Source organism: Myodes glareolus, chromosome 8 (assembly GCF_982192425.1).
Source record: "Myodes glareolus chromosome 8, mMyoGla1.1, whole genome shotgun sequence".
NCBI lineage: Eukaryota > Metazoa > Chordata > Mammalia > Rodentia > Cricetidae > Myodes > Myodes glareolus.
In genome coordinates, this window is record NC_142033.1 from 94,489,816 (window position 1) to 94,513,054 (window position 23,239).

General features: G+C 42.6%; 1 long non-coding RNA gene across 5 annotated transcripts in view; it reads right to left on the reverse strand.

Moving 5' to 3' along the window:
• Nucleotides 1-6,469: 6,469 nt before the first annotated feature.
• The window catches only part of LOC125401168 (uncharacterized), a 478,609-nt gene continuing 461,839 nt past the window's right edge, over nucleotides 6,470-23,239 (reverse strand). For 4 of the 5 annotated variants that reach the window (XR_015738615.1, XR_015738617.1, XR_015738614.1 and 1 more), the window contains 3 exons: nucleotides 22,343-22,474; nucleotides 20,870-20,959; nucleotides 6,470-7,644 (listed from right to left, as the gene is read on the reverse strand). This is a non-coding gene — a long non-coding RNA (uncharacterized LOC125401168). The remainder of the gene's footprint in view (nucleotides 7,645-20,869; nucleotides 20,960-22,342; nucleotides 22,475-23,239) is intronic. The other variant, XR_015738616.1, reaches the window with a different exon arrangement.

The window sequence follows — 23,239 nt, forward strand, 5'->3', positions numbered from 1 at the left end:
GTTCTAGCCAGCTAGTTATCTGAGAGAGTCATGTCCTACAGCTTCAATCAGGCAGAAGAAAACAGCATTAGACCCATAACAGAAGCACAAAGGGCCTGGGAAAGGAGGAACTGACTTCCAAAGCTGAGCTCTTGTTCACTGACGTTTACCTCACGGACTACAGCTCGTCCTTCCTGGGCACCTGCCACCTCACAGTCCACTCTGTGCCCACAGTTACTGTGAGAAAAATCACGCAGCTTTCCCCGGGATCTGGTATTCATTCCAGAGGAGAGAGGGAGAGGATGCATTTCAGCTGCCAGCTTCTGAGGATGCTGTGCTCCCAAGGACAAATGAGCGGCAACTGTGATTCTGGGGGCTTCTGTCAAGCCATGCGAGGGTGAGTGCCCAGGAAACGTACAGAACCTTGCCAGAGTTTGATGAGCCAGGATCCCACGTGAAGATCCCAGTGCCTTCTGGTATTTTTACCATTCGTGTCTATACTTTAAGTATTAATTTCATTTAAAGCATAAACTCTATTGTCTTGGACCAGCGTCTTTAAAAAGACTGGCTGGATGAACTTTGCCAGTGTTAGCGGTAAGAGCCCTGAGTACTGCTCGATATAAAAGGGAAAACCTGCGCCTGCAAAACAACTAATGGACACTTGAGTTTATTTAGCCTTCCCAAAAGTCCTACTAATATTCTTGGAGTGAATGTCATAGCCACCGTCTCCAAACCATCCTGCCAATTGGTGGGTAAGGGCAGAAGCCTCCTTCTAAACCCTCCTTGTTATAAGAAACGACATTTAGCAGGTGATTCCGGCAGATAGTGCCAGTATGCTACGAAGTTTGCTCTGTCCTCAACCGAAATCTTACAAAGAGAACAGCTTTGGACATGTTTCAGTCTGCAGAGATGAAGGTACAGCTTCACCAGAAGAAAAGACAGAGAGACCGCTGGTTTTCTCAAATCTGGTCTCTCTCACAGCCCTAGTGATGCCTGTCTTCTGTAGAACTCTAACAGAGGCAGAAAAAGATTGCATGTTTGTCCTTATGAGGGACTTGGGTCCAGAGTCCTACAAGCCCAGCCTGCAGGTGAAGCAGTAGTGAGGTTCTTCGCAAATACTAGAGTAGATGGAGCCCACACAAGGTGTGGCGAGAAGAGGGCGGGGTCTTAGGCAGAGCCCACGGCACATCTTCTCCAGGCAGGATGAAGTGGGTGGGAAATGGAAGGGGAAGCCGGTCAAGAACACATCATTCACAAAGAGGAAAGGGGGTGGTTAGGGGCCAAGTCCACAGAGGAGCAAGGGAATGGCTTAAAGATGTGATCACGGCTCCCTAGGTTTAACACAGGGTTTGTTTTCATTGGCAACACAGTCACATATGCAGGCGTTCAGGAAAGCCGAGGACAAAGTGAATTTATGAAAATAGGAGGTGGGTTCCATCTCCTATTTGAGATGTTGGGAATTGACAACGAAAATGCAGAGACTGCCCAAAAGAGACGCAGGTCAAACAAAAGTGGCGGGGAGGGTGGGGGGAGCAAAAGCAAAATATAATTTACCTACATTGGAAAGCTACTAGCCAGCATGGGCTCAACTGGAAGTGAGAGAGCTGAAGTATTGAACATGAAAAGCTTAAAATACTAGCAGTGAAGATGGGTCAGAGGGTAAAGACACTTGCATCAGCCTGGCATCCTGACTCCCACGGTAGGAGCAGACAGAGAACTAACTCCTGCTGGCTGTCCGATGCCCTCCGGTTTTCTCCTGTAGCTCACGTGCGCACCCCCAACACACACACTGGGAACACAAATAAATACATGTCCCCAAAAGACCTAAGTACTCATAAATTACAAATGCCTGTGACAGAAAATTCACTGGACAAAGTATTATTTTAAATTTCATTTTTCTATTGGGTGCATTTGTCAACTAATCACATGACTCTTGCCCACAGTCTTCAAAATTCCTCCGAGATGGGCGTTGTGACTTGTGACTCCCACGACATCCGCATGGTTATCACTGTGTTCTGGGGCCCGGCTGCTGAGGCGTGGAGCTGGGGCCCGTGTCTGCTATGTTCTCACCCTCCCGATTTCCTTCTACGTGAAATTAATTCTTCGGCATAAGAAACAGGAACTGAAACGTCTTTTCAAGACTTAGGATGTAAACAGATGTTTTCTCGTATGCATCCTAAAACCACACACCCTAACTTTATCTGAAAGACAGCAAAGGACCACCTGCCAGCTCGGGATTGCTCCCTCCCTCCCAGGGCAGCAGGTCAGACTGCAGAAGTTACACTACCCCTACCCAAATACAAGTGCCATGACGGACAGGAGTGTGCACAGCCAAAATACACCACTGTTGTACTCACTCCAGCATTGCTCTTCTAACAAACATATAAAGACAAGTAATATTCAAAGATACTCGTCTCCCTTACATATTTTAAGATTGACAGCCACACTTCAGGTCAATTGGAATAATCATATCAATGTTTTTTTTATACCCCAAACAATCTAAAGCAAGATTTTCATAAAGGATAATTAAGCAAGCTAATATCGTAAGAAGTCGAGCACACAATAAGAATGTGTGCGGAAATACCTGCTTTGTGTAATTCAGAACTGGTGTTTCAGGAGATTAACAATTATGATCGCCAGTCCTCTTCTGATTCTATAATACTCCACACAATCTTTTTTAAATTACTTTATTAACCTTTCCTCCCAGCACAGAAGTGCCCGATTATAGATAATATTTCCAAATCATCTGAGGTGTAAGTGTATTTGATTTGCTCGGTAATTATTTGTCTACTTTATTACTCTGGCCAAGCACATGCGCTCCTTGACCAGCTCCATCTCAAGTCCAGTTAAGAACGGGGTCATATCCTTCTGTGCTTTGTTCGTTTTCGGCACTGAAGTCCATGAAACTTCCCCATTGGAGACCGGGCTGGTACCTGGGAACACAGCACATGTTAAATATGGAAAAACCATACTGTGCGCTGTCGTTCAAGCTTTAAGAACCCTGGGCTTAATGGAAAGAATGTTGCTCAGAAGTGAAGGATGGAGTTAATTCCCTGCGTGACTGGGAGGGGGAGTGTAGGTTCGAGCATGCAAATGTCCCTTGATAACTCCTAAAAGCCTATCATTCATATCCATCTGATGGCCTTGCCCCAAGGCCTTTATCTGTCCCTTGTCATTCATACCACCTAGGACATTGCTTCCAGTTTGGTGTGACTCAAGTATGCATTTTGGGCATCTACAGGAGCTCACACAGACAGGAAGGGACGTAATATGATTAAATGGGGAACATCACAGGGCCTGCCATTTTCAAAGGGACTTAGAGAAAAGAAGCCACTGAGAATCAATCTTGGATTTGTAGGGGGAAAATTTGTCTGCAGCAACTTCATAAGTGTACTTACAGATAACTTATAACGGAATAGTGCAAGGCACATGGCTCACTGTGGAAGGCCACCACCAGGCTAAAAATGCAAAGCCACGAGTGTGTTGTCCACAATCAACCAATCTTGAAATTTCCATATGTAGAAGGATTCCAAGACTGTGTTAGAAATACAGGACTCCAGCGTTCAGTTCAGTCACCCATGGAATTACAGTGTAGGGTACGGATGCCAGTATTTTAGACCCAAACCGAGCATAAAAAAAAAAAAAAACCCACAAAATAAAATTCAGTGTCAGCACAAAGTTGACAGCAAATGATTATAACAGCTCCAAAGCTTGAAAAAGAGTGTAAATAACTAGTAACCCCCGCGGGCTCACTCAGCCTGCATACATAACAAACCTGATGGACAGTCTCTGTGGTAAAGGCAGAACGGGGCACCGGGAAAGATGCGAAGATTCCGCCAACCAAGAGCCAGGACTGTCACCTTCCGGACTAAATCAGCTCCTTCCACGCAGGGAGGGAAGCAGCGCCCTGGGTGCAACTCAGCAAGGCCAGCGGGCCTCGCCTCCAAGCAGGAATGTTAATTATCGGCTCTTAGGCGGTTATCAAGGCTCTGCAACCCCACCAGCGTTTGCACTCTGCGAATCCTCCTTTCTCTGATCTTTAATCCTTGGCACTTTGAGTCCATAAAAGATTGTGATTCTGCCCGACTCTGCTCATTTTACAACGGAAAAAGAAAGGCAAAAGGAAAACCGTCCTCTGCTCCGCACACAAGTCTGAACTTAATGGGGTGCTTGGAAGAAAAGGGAATTTGTTCCTCTCTGTATGCATTTATACAAACAAATGTGCAACCACCCAAACCTGTCTCTGGCAAGGGGTGTTCACAAGTGCTGAGAAAAAGACAAGTACTTCCTTTTCCTGCCTTGGCCTCAGCCCTGAGTGACAGACTTCAGCTCTGAGAAGGCAGGGCACTGTCACCACCAGTACTAACAAACCCAACAGGGCAAAGAAAGCATAGAGGCCTTCTGCGCATGCCTAGAGACCACTCCACAGGTCCTAGATTCATTTACAAGATAATTAATCAATTAGCAAATGATCCTTTCACCTTTATTTTTTATTTACGAGGCAGGAGACCTACATCTCCAAATCCAATGGCAGACCACTGGGATTCCAACTTTGCCCTTCAAACGCATTGGTCTTATTTATCTGAACGGAGCAGATGCTTTACCGTGCCAGCCGTGGTGACTGGATTGTTTGCTATTAGAACCCGAGTAAGATTTAAGCTAAGCGGAAGAACATAAATATGACATCTTATAGACATTCATGATGATCAACTGTGTTGTATAGTCTCCAGCCATGACTACTTATTCATATAGGGAAAGAGGGAGCAAATACACTTGACATTGCTAAAAGGGAAGCGACAGTCATTGGAAGGACAGGCGAAGAGGCTCGCACGGCCGTTGCTCTTGAGGACAACTCTGGGGTCTTTAAATGCAATTAAATTGCTGCAGTGTGTACATCCTGTTATAGGCTCAACACTTCTCGTTTCTTCCGGAGCTCCCATGTTCTATGTGATACCTCTTTGGAAAGCAAAGATTGTCAAGCAGCTTTTGCTTAGGGACCAGAATGTTTATCAGGTCTCCCAGACAACCATGGCTGAGTGGAAGGTCTGACAATGATACCATTCCCCTCAGATCCCACCTTGGATCTGAGCTTTGGCCAAGGGGCATGGCGGCTGTGCAACCCTTTTTCCTCTTGGGGCTGCAGGAGCCTGTCCCATGGAATATGAAAGTGGAAAAGAGCTGGGCATGCTGACTGACGCATGGCTGTAATTCCAGCACTCAGGAGGCTGAGGCAGGAGGATATGAGTTAGAGAACAGCCTACATTAAACGGTGAGTCTCTCTCTAACAGAACAAGAAGGAAAAAGGAAAAGAAAAAGGCGGGGAAGGGAAGGAAAAGGAAGGGAGCTGTGTGGTTGTTACCCCTTCATTCCTTTTACTGCGACCACCCCCACCTTTCCCCATCCTTCTGTAATAACCGTTGCCAGATGGGATAACACCAAACATCTGATTTAGCCAGGGTAGGTGGCTGAGTCTGTCATTAGCTAAATAATCAGAAAGTCTGGGTCTAAGGCTACACTTTTGAGACAGTGATTATGTATAAATTTACTCCTTTGTGCACAGAACAAAGACAAACTCGTTCATTTCTCCAGCCATGGAACACTGAACTCCAGGTGTACACACGGCAGGTGTACACACGGCAGGGACATACTGTCATCCACTGTCGTTAGGACAGCAGTTCTCAACCTGCCGCTCTCATCTCTTTGGGGGTTGAATGACCCTTTCACAGGGGTCTCATATCAGATGTCCTGCATCTCAGATATCTACATTGCGATTCATAACAGTAGCAAAGTTACAGTTATGAAGTAGCAATGAAATAATGTTTTAGTTGGGGGGGCGGGTCACCACAACACGAGGAACTGTATTAAAGGGTTGCAGTGTTAGGAAGGTTGAGAACCACTGCCTTAGGGGCTTCAGAATGGGCTCAGAGACCTATGATCAGTCATCTGACTGGGGTCAACAATAAAAGAGTTATATGGGAAACTTCTCTAACCCTTAACTCTGTTTTAAAAAAACAAAAAAGAAACAAATTTGAATGCTTAAAAGAACTGTGAGACCTCATAAATGAGAATATTAGAGAAAGACCCTCGGAATATGAATGCCCTAAAAACAAACCAACGACAAACCCCATATCCCTTTTTACCTTGAGAAGACAACTGAAGGAGAATGGAGAAATGTGAGCAGAGACAAATGCTACTGGTTAGTGGAGCTGAGCTAACCATAACCAGACTTTTCACACACAAGAATAAAAGTCACAACAGTGAACCCTGGACACATTATTTCTCAGCAAAATCAGCACAACCCAACAGACCTGACATTAAAATTTCAGAAGGATCCCGAACTGTCCACGGATCATCAGCAGAGCCATGCCGCAGAGTTTCTTTTTATGGGTTTGGCAGCGTAGGTGTAATAGTATTAATAGTTTAATGTTTGATACATATTGCCTGTGATGCATTGCTTGCATAAATAAAAAGCACCAACATTCAATTGCCACTGAAATAATCACACAGTCTAGATCTTTATTATATCATGCATTATTTAATTACAATAATCAGAGCCCTTCTGAAGGTAAAACAAGATTAAAAAGGTTTTGTTTTATTGGATCTATATATTTGATTTAAACTTTACATGTTAGCTTTACATTAAGAATTTATAAGGCATCAGTTCAAATGGTGCTATTATAAGAGTTTATTTCTTTTATAATTAGTACAGTACTCTTAAAGTACTCTATGAGATAATATTTCAGTATTTTAATGAGCTTTTTAAGTGTAATTGATGTAACAATCATTGAATTACACATTTATACCTGAAGAATAATGAAGGAAACATTTTAATGAGAAATTTAATCATTATTAGCAAATGATCTACTAAACTGCCATTTGCTGACATTTAAAAGCTTAATAGAAGAAAACTGTATTTTCCTCCATCGGCATCGGCATTGATGGTGATTGCTTTTCTGTTACTCCGATTTCCCAGGTTCACTTTCCACCACCACTAATGTATTTATAAATTTGAGAAAACTTTCTTTAACCCACCCTTGTCAGCTCCTTCCAGAAAATGTGGGACTTGACACGTCGAGGGATAATTTAAATAAATTAGCCCCTTTCCAGCCTTCAGCAGTTTTCAGCATAAAAGGGTTCTTTCTGTGACTACTCACGCTTGCATCAGCTTGATTTTGATGAATGCCCTGCGAATTCCCTGATAGTACCTCAGACAGAGATCTTAGACCAGTGTCAACAGGGGCTGCGAGAGCGCCTTCATTTCCAGCACACATCAGCATTCAAGGCCTGAGAGACAGCGGGGGCAAGGGGAGTCACCAGTGGGGTAAGCAGAATACCCATGCCAAGGGAAAAAGGCTTAGAAAGGAGACATAGTAAAATCTGTAACACTGTGTTTTGAAGCTAGAGACCCCAAGACAATACCAAAAGGTCTGCATTTGTGGAATTGGAGCTGAGGTCCAGGCAATGCCACCTCTGGTCAGTGTGCATGCCAGGGAGGCATGATGTCTTGGGCAAGGACCCAAAGGGACCATGTCATTTTTCCACTCCACCTTTACCAGTGGGCAGCATGCTTTGGTATTTCTGTAAGAGACACTCCTTTCCAGACTACTGCAGCGGAGTCGAATGTCAAGGTGCAGTACACATGGTTCTCTGAGAGATTTCATCCATCTAGAAAGAAGAAGAGAGTTTGGTAGAAACACACTGTTAAACAACCAATACACAGTGAGATATTCAATTTCTGTGCACACATGTATGCATGCATTGGGGGGGGGCTGAGTGTGACAGAGAGAGAGAGAGAGAGAGAGAGAGAGAGAGAGAGAGAAAGAGAGAGAGAGATAGGTACAGGTGCCCTCAGAAACCATAATCAGGCCTCAGACCCCCAGAATCTAGAGATACAGGCACTTGTGAGGTGGCCAGTTTAAGTTTTGGAAAGTAATCTGAGGTCATTTGCAAGAGCAAGTGTTCTAACTTCTGACCTACGGCTCCAACCCAATACCATTTTGTAAAGTAGCTCATTTTAACTGTTCAACAGGTTCTATTAAGCACTGTATCTTGGTATATAATTGCAGCAATTACATTCCCCCCTAGCTCTTCCTTAACCCCTTCCTCACTGTCTCTTCTTCCTTCCCCACCCTTAGTAGCCCCTCGTTTATCTTCATTCTCTTTGACTTGCAATCATATTTTTGTTTAAGTGTTGCGCTCGGAGTCACAGTGGGAGTGGATTGGATTCAGGAAAGAACAGATGGTAGCACATGGTTCCCACCAGTCCCCTGCCTTGATGACCTCCTAAGTCCATCTCAAGTCAAGAGGTGCTGTGTTTGGCACAGTTCTCCTTGCCTCCTCTGCCCTTCTTCCCCTTCTGCTCCCCTCCCTCCCCTCCCTTCCCTTTCTCTCCTCTCTCCTCCTCGCCTCTCCTCTCCTCTCCTCTCCTCTCTTCTCCTCTCCTCTCCTCTCCTCTTCCCTCTTTTTTCCTTTCCTCCCCATCCCATCATTTTGCATGTGCTCAAAAAGATTTTAGATACACTTAACTTTTTTTTCCAGCACAGCTGAGGGAGCTTGTTTCTATGACTGACTATGCACTATAGCCAGCACCTTGGTGACACCTTCAGCCCTGATGGACTGTGCAGGAAAACCTCCCCTATCCTCTTGAGTGCCCAACACCCAGACCTCCTATTGGACACCAGCAATAGATTATGGCAATAATAAAAAAATGCAGAGGGTTAGAGCATCCAGGAGATATGGATAGACCACCTTTGAAGTGAAAGGGAAAATGGAGAAATCTCAGCTTCTTCATCTGTTGGCTTGGATAACAGTGGCACAGGTTGTGATACTGGTGTTATTCATTATAAGAGATAAGATTCCAGCATCCAAATACACTGGTCATGATGTACTGGGCCATATTTAAAGATTATGCATAAACCACTTCTGTCCTTATATTGGAAAATAAAATTATAACAGACCTCAAGTAAGAGGGTTCTTTTCTAAATAAAGGATAATAGTGACGTAGAAAATTGTTCATGTGTCATGTTAGAAAGGAATTTTGGGTAGCGCAGAACTTTATTTATTGACAACTTTCTTGAGATTTAGATCGTATGTGTTTATAGGTACAATATGCAATCATAGAGAAGTAAGATATGTTGAAACAACTTTCTGATTATAATTTTATGTTAATAAACACATTCCCTTAAAACCCCACATCAAAACCAAAAATATAGAAAAATCTTAGGATATGTGGTAAGAAATGTGAGCATATTTTCAAGGAATCTTGGCAAGGATTAGCCATCAGAAAGTTTTACCAAAATAGTATTCGAATGGTATTATTCAGCTGAGGATAATATACTGAGATACCCTGAAGTATTAAATATGAGCCACCAAATTTCCATTAACACACATTTTGTGTTGCAGCAGGATGAGAGTTATGCCTGTGCACTGGAACAATTTCACTGTCTCAAGATGAAAGGTGCGGCATTCTTCAAGATAAATAAATAAATTACTATTATTATTATGTGTAGCACTAAGCCAATGCAAAATAAAAGGGAGCATTTTCTAGAATGTGGAAGAACATTGCCTCCTGAGAGCATAATGAAGTGAGCCCAGGCAATAAGCGGCACTACGCAAACGGCAGTGCGGTGATAAAGGGCAGCCCCGTGAATTGTGCGGTAGTTGTGGATGCAATTTAATTCCTTCAAGTGTGCCACAAAATATTCTGATATTCAAGAGTGTGCCATTAGTGCAGAAAAGGGCATACAGGTGGAAATCAGAGAAAACTAGAACAAGAATTAGTTCAAACGGAAGCTGCTGTTTGAACAAAGCCTCCGTTTTTTTATAAACAGTTAAGGACTCTCGTCTTCTCTAATCACCTTGGTTTCACTCGCTGTGTTAGACTCCCAAAGACTAGCTCGTACAGTTAGCAAACCAGATATAAACAAATGGTCCATAAAAAAAAACTAAAAAAAGAACCCTGCACCTTTAAAAGTCTCCATCTAAAGGTCCTGGGAGTATGAGATGAAACCCACGGAGAAGGTTAGCAATGGCTGACCTCAGGGCAGCATCATGTTGCTGCCAACAAAGGTGGTCAGAGACAAGTTCTTATGGCAGCCGTTGGGCCCTGCTCCCAATTCAGGCGATGCTCCTCATCACACAAAGGCTTACACAGAAGATCGGAAACTGTTATGAAGGGAGATTCTTTAGCTCTCATTTGAAGAGATGGTTTTCATACAAAATATATGAAAGCTCCCTATGTAGTCCCGAGTAAATTTAATGAGTCCAATTAAAGCTTTAGACCTACTTTATTGGGACACTATCTGAGCTAAGTGAACCATATTTGGAATGGGTACACACAGACTTACACTTCACACACATGCACACACACACACACACACACAGAGAGAGAGAGAGAGAGAGAGAGAGAGAGAGAGAGAGAGAGAGAGAGAGAGAGATTTTCCTGGGACAACACCCAGTGCCACTAAGCTCCTATCTTTCTCAGAAGTCACTCTACCTCTAATGACTTGTTTAACTGGTCCACATTGACTTGTGGCTCCATCCTTTTCCTGATACTTTGCTGCTAATTACTTCCAAGAGGATACTTGGCTGAGATATTTATTTGAAGGGGAGTATGAGTTCCATTTGAGCAATGTTTGAAGGACTAGTGGTGTCCATTCCTTACAAGTACATTTAAGTGAAGACTCACGGCTTTGGGAAGTGTGGTGATCTGTGAAGAGTCAGTTCATGAGAAAGACATGTGCGCTAACAGGATGGTTCACATCAACATGGGATACAATTGTTTTAGAAGGAACTACTGGACTCCAGTCTCTCACAGTCTAGAAATACTGCCCAGTAGCTCTACAGTGGCTCTTTAGTCTACACAGGCCTTAGTTCCATAGAGTTGTTTACCTTCATAATCCCTGGATAGTTCCTACTTTCTATGTGTTATTAAAAATCAGATCCAGTTCTACGTTCTTTGAAACCTAGAGCCAATGACTGCAACAGAGAGATTAATTTCACAGAACATTATTCTGGGCCAGTAAATCAATAGCAGAGGTCATAACAGTTGTGGTTTTCCGAGATACCGTCCCATCTCTTGTCAAAGGGCAGGGGATTTTTGGTACACAGGTGTTGGCTGGGATCAGTCGATGGTGTGGGGCACAAGAGGTCAGGCATTCCTGCAGTGGTGCTCTTGGTGCAGAGGGAGACAACGACTATGAAAGCCTTTGTGGATGGGTGTGAAACCTGTCACCTTCCCAGGGATATATGGATATATGGCTATATCCAGGGATATAGTCATAGGGGACAGTAGCAGAAGAAAGGAAGCTGGGATATATCTTAAGAGGACTCAGCTAAGAAGCACAAAACAAGCTGCTATCTAGAAATGTCTAGCACCAAAGTGTAAGGAAGCTGAAATCCTCACAAAGCATGCAGAGAAGCCATGCATGATGGCCGCTGTAGTTTGGCTCTCTCTTGGGGCAGCATGGCAGAAAAGTGAAGGCAGGCTCTGGGAACTCTGGAGAGGAAACATTAACTCTGTGAGCTAAAAAAATTTAGTTATTTTTTTCCTTTCTCAAACCTGACAACCATTTCCATGTTAACGCCCTAGAACCTTTCAAAACATGGACTGAGGACTTAATGTGGTACTTTGTAATTGTCGGAACTTTTATTAATAATGTTTAATTCTAGCTCTGTAGATCCATCAGACAAAACTTACTGACATGTTTAAAAAAGCAAATGAACCTGTGAAATAAAGTCAGGGCCAGGAACAATTTTGGAGCTCTAGTTGTTAAAAAGAAGAAGAAGAAGGAGAAGAAGAAGAAAAGAAATAAGTCTGGACGTAAATAAGTGCTGCAAGTGAGCAGTAAAACATTCCAGCAAGTCCTCAAGATGTTGGTTGAATACGGATTTTGGAGCCTAGGATTTAGCTATTTATTTTGAGAGCAAAGCCATGGGTGTGCTAAGAAAAACGTACAGCCATTTTTATGGCTTGACTTTTTATTATAGGAGCCTTGTGTGGAGGCGGTCCAGATACAGTGTGGGCCGTAGTAAATGCTACAGACTAGAGTCACATTGCTGAGTGGCTGAGAACTCTTGGGCCAGGCTAGTTAGAAGTGTTCTTGCACACATCACTTCTGCCAGGGAGCACCAACTGAAAACACATGGACATCACTGAGGGGAAAAACTCTTCTGTTCCATCAGAGTTTATCAAAACAGGGAATTTAGAATTAGGTCCCAAGATTTCTGTTTTTGGTAAGAAGCTCTTAAATGAACAGTAGGGCTGAAAGCTTGTCTTTGCTCTTCAGTAGAGGGAGGGCAACATGTCCACATTAACTGCTACTTAAACAAAACGCAAAACAAGAACTCTAAAGACCAGGTGACATAAGATTTTCTAAGACACTTGTGCATCAGACAACTAAGGGCAGTGGTCTTCAAGGAGCAGGAAATAATGAATGAGCCCCTCCGTCACTCTTGCAGGAGCTCTATGGGTCTCCAGGGTGGAGAACAGGCCAAACTCAACCATACCCTTAGCTAAGGACATAGAGTTGGGGTGCTAGAGGGCAACAGCACGGAGAGTTGAGCAGAAAGAGAAGCAATGTAGTTGTCAGAGAGTCCTGGAGTTAACTTGAATTCTCACCAGCACAGTTGCCTGAGACACTGTGAAACTGAGAAATACCCAAAGACTTGGAAAAAAAAAAACCCTGCCAGGTAGCTAGACAGTATTAGGAGACTGCTTTTGCCAGCAGGACTGGGAGACTTCACAATGTTCAAAACATGATGAGGAAGATGCTGGAATCCTTGTTCCATGAGGAAAAGACACCCAGGGCTTGGATCAAGCACTCTTCTGAAGTCTCTCAAGATCCTTAAAAGTAATGTCCTTTGGAATTGAACATTTTAAGCAATATAGCCATACCTATAACAAGTAATTATTAAGAGAGTTAAAAATAATCTGTACTTACTAGATAAGCTTGTAATGCCAAAGGTTGGCAGACACACAGTCAAAAAAAAAGAGAAAGATTTATCACTCTAAGTCAATCATGGTGATACAGGCATCCCAGCACAGGAGAGGCAGAGCAAGAGGTTGGAGTAACTAAGGCATGTCTAGACTACATAGTGAAAACCTGAGCCCTACCCCCAATCCCACTGATGGTAACCAAAATATAGCCTGCGTAATTACATTGCTATCAAAGCACATGTGTGGGTGCTGGGGCAAAGAATATTAACAGTTCATAAAGAGGACAGTATGGATTTTCTAAATATTCATGCACTTAACAAAAGACCTTCAAAATATATGAAGATTTGCAGGATATTTAGAGAGAGAGAAGAGTGTAAAACTTCAGTAACCCTTTCTCAATAACTGACAGAAAAACAATCAGTCAGAGCATAATGGTTTTGACCTATTTTATACACAGAGAAAAATATTCTAAACACCTGAGAATACATATTCTTTTCAAATAAACACCAACCAGCAAGATAGCTCATAACCCACAACACAAAATATGTGCCTATAAATTTAAAAGAACTCAAGCCTCAGAAAAAGGTTTTTTAATACAGCAAAATTAAGTTGAAAAATGAAAACAGTAAGATTTATGATCAGTTCTCAAATATTTGGAAATTTTAATAGAATTCTAAATAAACCATAAGTTAAGAAAATAAAAAGAAACTGAAAGCCATCTGAGCTGAATAAAAATGAAAACAACAATATATCAAAACCAGTGGGACTCAGTAGAGCAGCCCATGGATTGGGAAAAAGGCATATTAACAGAAAATTCCTGTATTAAGAAAAGAAGAAACATCCAAATCAATAAAGCAGAGCTTCATCCATAAGAAACAAGAACAACAGTCACATTAAAAAATGAATTAAACAGAAGGAAGGAAATGGAAAATATCACAGAAAAAATCAATGAAGTAGATAATATGAGAATAGCCTTGCCTGTACCCATCAGCTGAGCCCTGAAGAATGGAGATCATAGCTCGTGGTGAGTACACTGGGATAAGTTGAGGAAAATCAGCACACCTCATGAACTACCAATGTAAACAGGCATGCGGCAGACAATAAGATCTATGCTATACTCCAGAACCAGTGGTTAAGTTAAGGTTGTATTGAGTGTAGAAGCTATGTTTGCATAATGAGGAAGAGGAGAGGGAGGGAGGGACAAAGGCAAGACCCAATGGAAACAGGATAGAGACCCTGAGCCACGTGTGCCCTGACACAGCAGCGCCATTGGATTCTAGTCACCATGGAAAACCATGAGAGGCTGTGGCATTGGAGGGTGTTGTAACCAAATCCTTATCATGAAAGACCGTCTTGGGAAAGCATGGGAGTCAAAACCCAGAGAAGGAAGCTGAAGGGGAACAGAGCTAGAGAGCTGCTTTCTTTTTCTATTGCTGCCTTAACACACATGGAGGATCCTGACGGCGGAAGGGAGGCAAGCCTCTAATTTCAGTTCTTCAGACAGAAACTCAGCCAGGTGGTTTGGAGCTAGCAGTGGAAGAGCCCTTGCCTTGGGAATCTGACAGAGAGAGATCGTGAGGTTAAAATATGGGCAGCAGAGCTTTCCTTCTGGAGACTCCAGAGAAAATCTTTGTCACGCCAACTCCTAGAAGCATTCCTTGAATTAGGTCCCTTCTTCAGTCATCAAAGCCAGCAACGATGCATCAAATCCTTCTCCCGGTCACAAACCTTCCTCCTCCTCTTCCTTTTTAAAAGACTCCCGTGGTCTGTTACTCCCATATCTTCAGAGGCTCAGTGACCTCGGTCCCTTCTCTAACTTACCCCCCACCCCACTGCCATGTCAACACAGCATCCTGGGGTTGGGACTTGGATACTTTTAAGAGACCATTATTCCTCCTTTCTCTACAGCTATTGCAAAATTCCATGTAACAGATGAGAAAGCCTCAAAGAGACATGGTGGTGGGAGGAGACAGGAAGGAAGGGAAATCTTGGTGAGTCGTCCTTAGGAGGGTAGCTGAAAGGGCAGAGGGAAGTGCTTAGTGGGCTTGGAGGACGCAGGGCATGAAAAGAAAAATAGGAAATCTCATTGATTAAGTTTGAAAAACTTAGTAAAAGACGATCTCATTAGCCCTTTGAGCCCAGCGTGACTGTCTCTAAAATGTTAGCACCAAGTTCTTACAGTGCACTTGATGGTAACCAGAGGACTAAGAAGCAATCATAAAGTTCTTATAGAGTATTAAGGGTGAGCTGTGCCAAGGCCTGCTGGAAATGTGAACTGAAGTGCAGAAAAGCAGGAACTCGAATAACTAGGGCATGCTCATTGCCAGGTAATTTGAAGTCTCTACCAGAGCCCTTGGCTGTAAGTTACTCCACACAGTAAAGGCTGACATACACAGCATCAGACTCAGGGTCTGCCAGCTCTCACGGTTGTTACTCGAGGGTTAACATGAGAACTGAAGCCCCTTTCTGCATCTTCAAAGCCAGCAGTAATTCATCAAGTCCTCCAGTAGAGTCACTTGGATCTTCTTTTCTGTGCCCCACTTCCTCTCTAAGACTCTGGTGGTTCAACCGGACTCACTCCCATAATTAGCTCATCATAGTTTTGTGTGGAGGGGGGGGGGGGAAGCACACAGATTCAATTGACCTGATTGGGGCAATAAGAAGCACAAAGACACAAGCCTAACTGTGAAATCCTAAGGAGGGATGTTTCCAGAACCAAGGGACTTGCCAGTTAAAAAGCCAAAGACCATAGAATGGTTGTGCCCTATGCATCAAAGTCTTGTGGCTTGGTGAGGCTCCTGACTTCCGAGGGCCACACTGTAGAGAACAATGGTTTGATGTTTGTGTGACTTCCTAGGGCCACACTGTAGAGGAAAATGGTTTGGATGCTTTTGTCCTTCCCAGTATTCAAGGTCACTTAATCATAAGAACAGCATTAGTGAGAGGTGGAGAGTGCAGGTCATGAACACTCCTGTCCCATAGGAGGTAGAAGGAGGTTAAAGCATTTGTAAATGAGGTTTCACACAGTGTATTATCCCTTTCCCCCCCTTTTAATCCCTCTGTCCTGAATGAACGCAGACTTTTATTCTTTCTAAAGAACTAAGCATTCAAGCTGCCAATACAGAGACAGAGCATTCCCCGCTGCACTGACTCTGACTGATTTTGAACTTCTGGGTCTCTACAACTGTAAAATAAATAAATAAATTTCTTTTCGTTATAGACTGCTCAGAGTCAGGCAATTGGTTATAGCAGCACTACACAGAATAAGCCATCATCTACTCATATGATATCATATCAGTTACCTCATATGAACCTGTGAGAATGCATGCTTATTACACTGGACACCAAGTTTCTATTTAAGATTTGCGGCATCTCCTCATTCAGTGAGAATCTTAAGTATGGGCATCATTGAAAGGTATGGTTGAATTCACTGCAGAAAGCAAGTGGAGTGAGAATAATTAGGTGGGATGCTAATGTTAACACACCTAGAAATAAAGGTCATTTAAAAGAGAGAAACTCAAGGCATTATAGAAATCTGCTCATTCACAGCATGGTAAACAGTGCGACATACAAACCATGCATCATAAAACATCCATGACAAAACTTTAGGGTCCACATGCATGGCTGAGAATGGCAGGAGAGACCAGGGAACTGGTGACGTATCAAACCTTCCTTCATTTTCTTCTATTGTAGGACCACAACAACCCAAAATAAGCTTCATAGCCGTGGCTGCGGTGACATATGAGCAGGGATGTCTGGCATGAACAGAGGTGAGCAATAAAAGTGAAGCAAATGAGCAAAAATATATCAAGGCTGACAAAAATGATGTGTTTTCATTGTTAAGAGATGTAGTGAAATTCGCATCTGGTGAATTCCAGTCCAGCGTTTTCATGATATATCTTTTATAATTTCCCTCTAATTATAATGAAAATCATTTCTCAATGTAATTTTGCAATAAAAATGTTTCTTTATTTCTCATTACATAAGAACATGATCTCGTACAGTGGTAGAGCGGACTTACAGTGTGCACTCCGTGTCTTCTCTTTCTTACCATTTAATCTCCTCATAGTCTACAGATGTCAAGAGGTTCAGATTAAGCTTGTTAAAGATCTGCTTCACTCGAACTCACTGATGATTATTTATTTAGCAGTTTTATGTAACCCTGTCATTGCTAAGCACTCTATTAATTTGCCGAGGGACAAATCAACACTAGTTATTTTTCTACCGGCTATTAGACTCGGTGCTGCTGTTTGCTAGAAACCACTTGCCAGTTAATTATAAATTATGGGTCCTCTTTGCCTATATTAATTGATATCTCCTCTGCCATTGTAATACTAGACAAATAAATTGAAGGCAAGATTTATTAAGCAGTGTGTGCCTTGTGTCTCTTGATTAGTATTCTTTACTTTTTTAACATTTATACTTGTTTATACAGATTTGACAGAGCAATGCATTAGAGAAATGATCTTTAGGGTGTTTTGTGGTTAGAGAAAAAAAAGGAAAAGAAAAGCACGGAGAGAAATAGAAAAATTTAATAGACTCACAATTCATCGCAAGCAGCTCCTAAAACGCTGCTGACTCTTGTGCTAAGAAACGGTGGTGACAGACTCCTAATTACACACAAGCTAATGCTCAAGTGGGTTTAAAGTCTATGTGTCCTGTCGTTATAAGATAAACTGATATGACCATCACCTCGGAACTCTCTTGCTTTGCGCGTGCAATGTCCTTTGTTGTAAATTTTCATCTGCTATACGTGCTTCTGTGTACAGACCCCTTTGATCCTCAAAGCCTTCATTTTGTTTAAATTGTGACTTGTTAGATGGTCTTTGTGCAGGTTTAATACATTATGAGACGATGCGTGACAGCTATTTTTAATTTTCAGCAGCATGAATTCTAGATGGCGCTAGCACAGAACCTGCGCCTTTCCAGTTGAGACCACAAAGGAACTGGAGTCAGAATTTAGGTGAGCTAGGAAGGGGAAATTACCAAATAAAATCTTAGTCTAATCTTCATACTGCCTGGACGGTATGAAGCACTGAAGAATTGCAGGTTTTGTGGAACTCTTTACCACAGCTGGTTCTTGTACTATATTCTGATGTCAAAGGGCACTGGGACCCAGCTAACCACCAAAAGAGCTGGATCTCTGAGATCCTAGTACATAATTTCTCCACTTAATTGACGGCTTTGGCCCAACTTGCTTTTGTGGCATGCTAGATTCCTAAATCCAGTCGATGGCCAGCAAGCTTGCTGGCGTGGTAGGCTATTTGCCTGTTAGTTCTCCAGGAAAAGGAGAGATCTATTGGCCAAGCAGATCTACTCCTAGTTCAGCTTACACATAACTGCATCTCTTTTCCGTTCTATCCATGGTTGACGATCTGAAAACTCTCCAACTATAATGCAAGAGGGTACCTTTTGAGTAAAATCAATCCATTCAGAAATAATGCACTCTGCTAATGTGACCATGAGCCACATTATAACAAGATTTTAAGACTCTTCTACACAGCATGCTCCCTTTATGTTGGCTGTTTCTGGACACCCCACTCCCCCGAGGACATAAGGAGTGACAAAATTGCCTCATGGTCAGGGTTCATTCAATTCAGAAAGCATGGTATCAACCATCACCAACCAAATTATTATTTTGTCTTTAGATCCTCCAGGTTACTCTTCCTGCCCACATCCACCTCAAGGCTCAAAATCCCTTTCCTCTTGGTCAAGCATGGTCAGAGCAAGTACATTTTTAGTCACTACTTAGAACTAGAAACCCCTGTGAATAGAGGAGGATTAAAGCTCACACACACACACACACACACACACACACACACACAAAGAAAAACTTAAATAATTCAGGTTTCTCATTTAATGTTGTCAATTACAATTCAATTTATCTTATTATTTTTTGACCTACTCTACTTTAAAAAAATGCCGAATATTATTTTATACCAACTTGGTCATTTTTTTTTAAGTTGGAACAATTTGCTCCCCAGGAAATATTTAGCAAAGTCAGGATAAAAGGCAGGGGCTGCTCCTAATCTCTAGTGAATGGCAGACAGCAATAATGCTGAGCACCCTACAATGTACAAATGTGCAAAGAACCATTGATTCTAAATGTTGATGGTGCTGAGACCGAGAAACATGGATCAACTCTCTCAAAATAGGATCAGCTCTCCTACTTGAGGGGCACCAGGGAATAGAACATGACTTTTAGAAAGGAAAGCTCAGAAACATAGTTATGACGCTAATATCTAGACCTGGGTGAGTTCCGGAAGTTGTCTGAATGTGGTATTGATGCTAGAGGTTAACTTCAAGTGTTCAGACTCTGCAAAGATTAAAATGTACATATTTGGGAACCTCAATAAGTTTTCCATGAAGTTTGCTGGGGATTATCTCATGAGAATATTGCAACAGAGCATATATGGTAAAGAATTCAGTTCTACTCAATTCAAAAGAGTGGAACTGGAAGTTGTAAGCTGGCCAGCAGGGCTACCATCAGAGGTAGAACTATGAATTACGTGGTTCGTTGAGAAAGTGGAAAGCAACAGCAGGCAATTGCACATTGATAGAGGACGTGAAGTAGGTTTTAGTGCATCTGGAAAAGAACTATATTAACCTGAGATATGGTTTTTAATAGCAATTGTTTGTCAATATCCAGTTGTTCATCAACTATTCAATATAATGGTTGCCCCCAAATCCATCTCTCAATATGTTTTGGGATTTTAGCACATATTTAACATACATGTGGGGATGGGGAGATGACTCAGACAGTAAGGCACTTGCTTTGTAAAGACAAAAAGTGAGTTTCATTCCAGAACCCAAATGTAGGGATTTGTACTTGGAAGTTATCTGAATGCTGGGGAGTTAGGAGCAGATTTCTGGGGCTCCTTGGCCATCCAGCAGAGTCTAGCTATTGAGTTCCATGCCAGTAAGTGATTTAGCCAAGAAAAAAACAGAAACGTTACCCTCTGACCTCCAAACGTGGACATACATATTCACACATATCACATATAAGCACACAATCCATATTAGAGACATAGGAGTTCACATATTCAATATTGAGCATGATTACTCATTTAAATTTAATATAATTAGATTTAATATCATCTATTGGCCTATTCTTTCCAAGTATGAACTTTGCAACCAACCCTTTCCTGTGTTCTCCTCATTCTGGAGATGACTCTCTAAGACATACAAATGAGATTGCTGATAAAATTTATACATTTGACACTAGCGACCTTCCTTGCTGTCTTTTTCTGGGTATCTCTAGTGCCCAGAACAAAACACTACTTCACCACCTGTGTATCTAGTAGGTTGTTGGTTTATAGCAGTAGGAACACATATGATGGATGTTCATATACAGATGCCACAAAGCAGAACTGTGATGCAGTAGGTGGAAGAATTGTGCATTTACACCCAGCAGAAACTCTCCCAAGGTCCACACTAAAGGTTGGACAAGAGGCAGGTAAGTCCCTCGCCCTCTAACATGAGTTTTTTTTCTTATTTTAATGAAATAAAGTTCTTTGTACTCTTACGTTGTCCATGGTCACTATTCTGCTGGTAAGAAGAGACACTGTGACCACAGGATTACTTATAAAGAACACATTTATTTGGGGCTTGCTTACAGCCTTGGAGAGACAGCCCATTATCACCATGGCAAGGGGCAGCCAGGTATAGCACTGGAGCTGGAGCTGAGAGCTTTACAACCTGATCTGCAGGCAGCAGGCAGAGCCGCAATGACACTGTGGTTAGTGTGGGAATCTGAAACTTCAAAATGCTCTCCCAGTGACATCTTCCAACAAGGCCACGCCCTAATCCTTCTCAAACAGTTCCACAACTGGGGACCAGCTAGTGAAACATATGAGCCTATGGGGGGCATTTTCATTCAAACCACTGCATCATCTCGAATGAATAATCTTGAAATCCATGTATGTACAACTAAGTCAGATGGTCTTACAATACCTGGCCATCCTCTTAATTTGTGTTTCCTGGTAAGCTTCTGTGTGTTCCTGTAGGACTCCCTTATCAGTGTTCATAAGCAGGGAAGCCAAGCTGGAAAGGAATCATGATGTCATTCCAGCAGAAAAGGGGATTCTCACCATAATCACAGCACAGCCACCACCAACAGATTCTGCAGCAGAATTTTAATAACTTGATCGTTATTTGAACTCTCAAGAGATTTTGTACCATGGCCATCTTGCCATCTTAATACAAACTAACACCAGAAAGTGAGTAACTCTTAGACGGTCAGTCCTCCATTGCCATTGACTAGGAAACTATGGATTTTTTTTTTTTTTTACCAATGCTTTGAAGGGTCAAAGTCATCCTTCCCTCCTTTGTTTTCCTTACATTTTCATATACACTGTGCCCACTCAGTTGGCAACCATAGATTCTGCCAGAGTGGAGAAAACTGCTTCCCTGGGCTGGGGGCGCGGGGGGCGGGGAGCTCTGAAACCACAGGTGTCCTTCAGCAAAGAGCATTCAAACAAACCCTTCTCTTGCATACAAATTTAAAATATGAGTATGAAAGAATGGTCAAACTGCAAGATCTGCTTATTCATTGAACAAATATTAATAGGAATCAGATGCTTGGCATACAGAACAATCTACATATTCCCTACAGGAGGAGGCATTTTCTTCCCCTATAGGTACAGGAACTAAAGAGCAAAAGAATAAAGACCTCTGCGTACCAGGTCACAAAGGAGTGAAGAGCAGGAACAGTACAGAGCATTTATTTCGAGGTAAATATACTTTGAAGTTCATTATTACTTGAAAAATCAGTTCACTTTAAAAGCCATTGTCCATCTGATGGGGCTTTAGAGTTTGATTGCAGAATTCTCTGAAAGGCCTTGTTTGGGATGTAATTAACATGACAAACAAGGCAAAGACACAAGTTTAGCAAAAAAAGCTCACTTCGAGTGGATAAATTCCTCTTTTTTCCTTTCTCTGAGCGAGAAGGCTGGGTGAAAGCCCATGAAATAACTGCTGGCAAGTGGTGCTCTTGAGCTGAGGACTTGTGCTGGGGAGACTCTACTTTGTCTAGCAAACACTGGCAAACAGAAACCTTGAAAGAGGAACATTTATTTATTTATTTCTCATTTTCTTATAAATACTCCGTTCTGACCTCCGGGCTTCCCTGACAATGCTCCAAGTTACAGGTGGTAGGCGGGGTAGAAACTCAGAAACGCAGCTTCTTGAGCCCCCACCCCCACACACACACACACACTCACACACACACACACACACACACACACACACACACACACACACACACGCAGGCTCACATTGCCCTGCTGAAAGTCGTGGCTCAACCTGGAAGCACCAGGAACCAAGGCACCTTTGGGTGACTGGGTTCCCGAGAGAAAACAGAGTCTGCACACTAGCCATTTCCAGAGTAGAAACTCACTGTCTCCCAACGTCAAAGCCATACAATACCTGAGTAACGACTTCCTTTTCCAGCATGGTCATGGCCAAGGGCACACAGAGGCAATTTCTGTTATTAATGTGTCTTGGAAAGGAGAACTCCTTCCAGTTACTTCAAGAAGGTGATGGTTTAGTGGCCATGAGCTGCGTGGGAAAAACAGAACAGAATGTTCTTCATGTGGTAACTCTGCAATCTACTGCCCTATAGATGATGTCCCTCCTCTAAAGAAGGGTGATTCCTCGGGTTTTGTTGTCTGCTCCCTGTTGTTATGTTGTTTTGCTTGACACAGGGTCTCCCCATGTCCCCCAGGCTAACCTCAGCCTCCTCTTAGGGGCATTGCTTACAAAACTCAGCCAATATCTCTTGCGATTTGAGGGGATTAAATGAGAGATCTAAGCAACACACTATTTGGCAACCATTGAATGGTGAAAACAATGTGAATTTGATTATTATGTTAAAAATGTGAATTTTAAGATCTTCCAGAAACCAGTGCCAAGATAGAACTTGATGTGCAAGGAATTTAGAGGAGTATTCGCCTGTGAAAGAAAATGACAGAGAAGTCCAGAGGAGCAGCCAGGGAGTCTGTCGCCCTACCCCAAGCCCAAGGAGAGAAGAAAGGAAGACTGGAAGACTTGCTTTCTCTCCCTCTTCCCCCTCCACCCTCTGACAATAGATCTTACTGTAGTAGTTCAAGATCACACCAGACTCACAATATTTCTGCTTCAGCTCTGAGTGATAGAATTATAGACATGAGCCCCCATGCTCAGCAGGCTGTCTACAGGTCCCAGAGTTCCCATAGCCTCCCCAAACAATACTACCTCTAGAAACAGCAGGAGCCTTCAAGGGACATTTCACATTCAAGTCACAGCACGGCTTTTAGTCAACTCTTATGTGATTTCCCCTGTTGT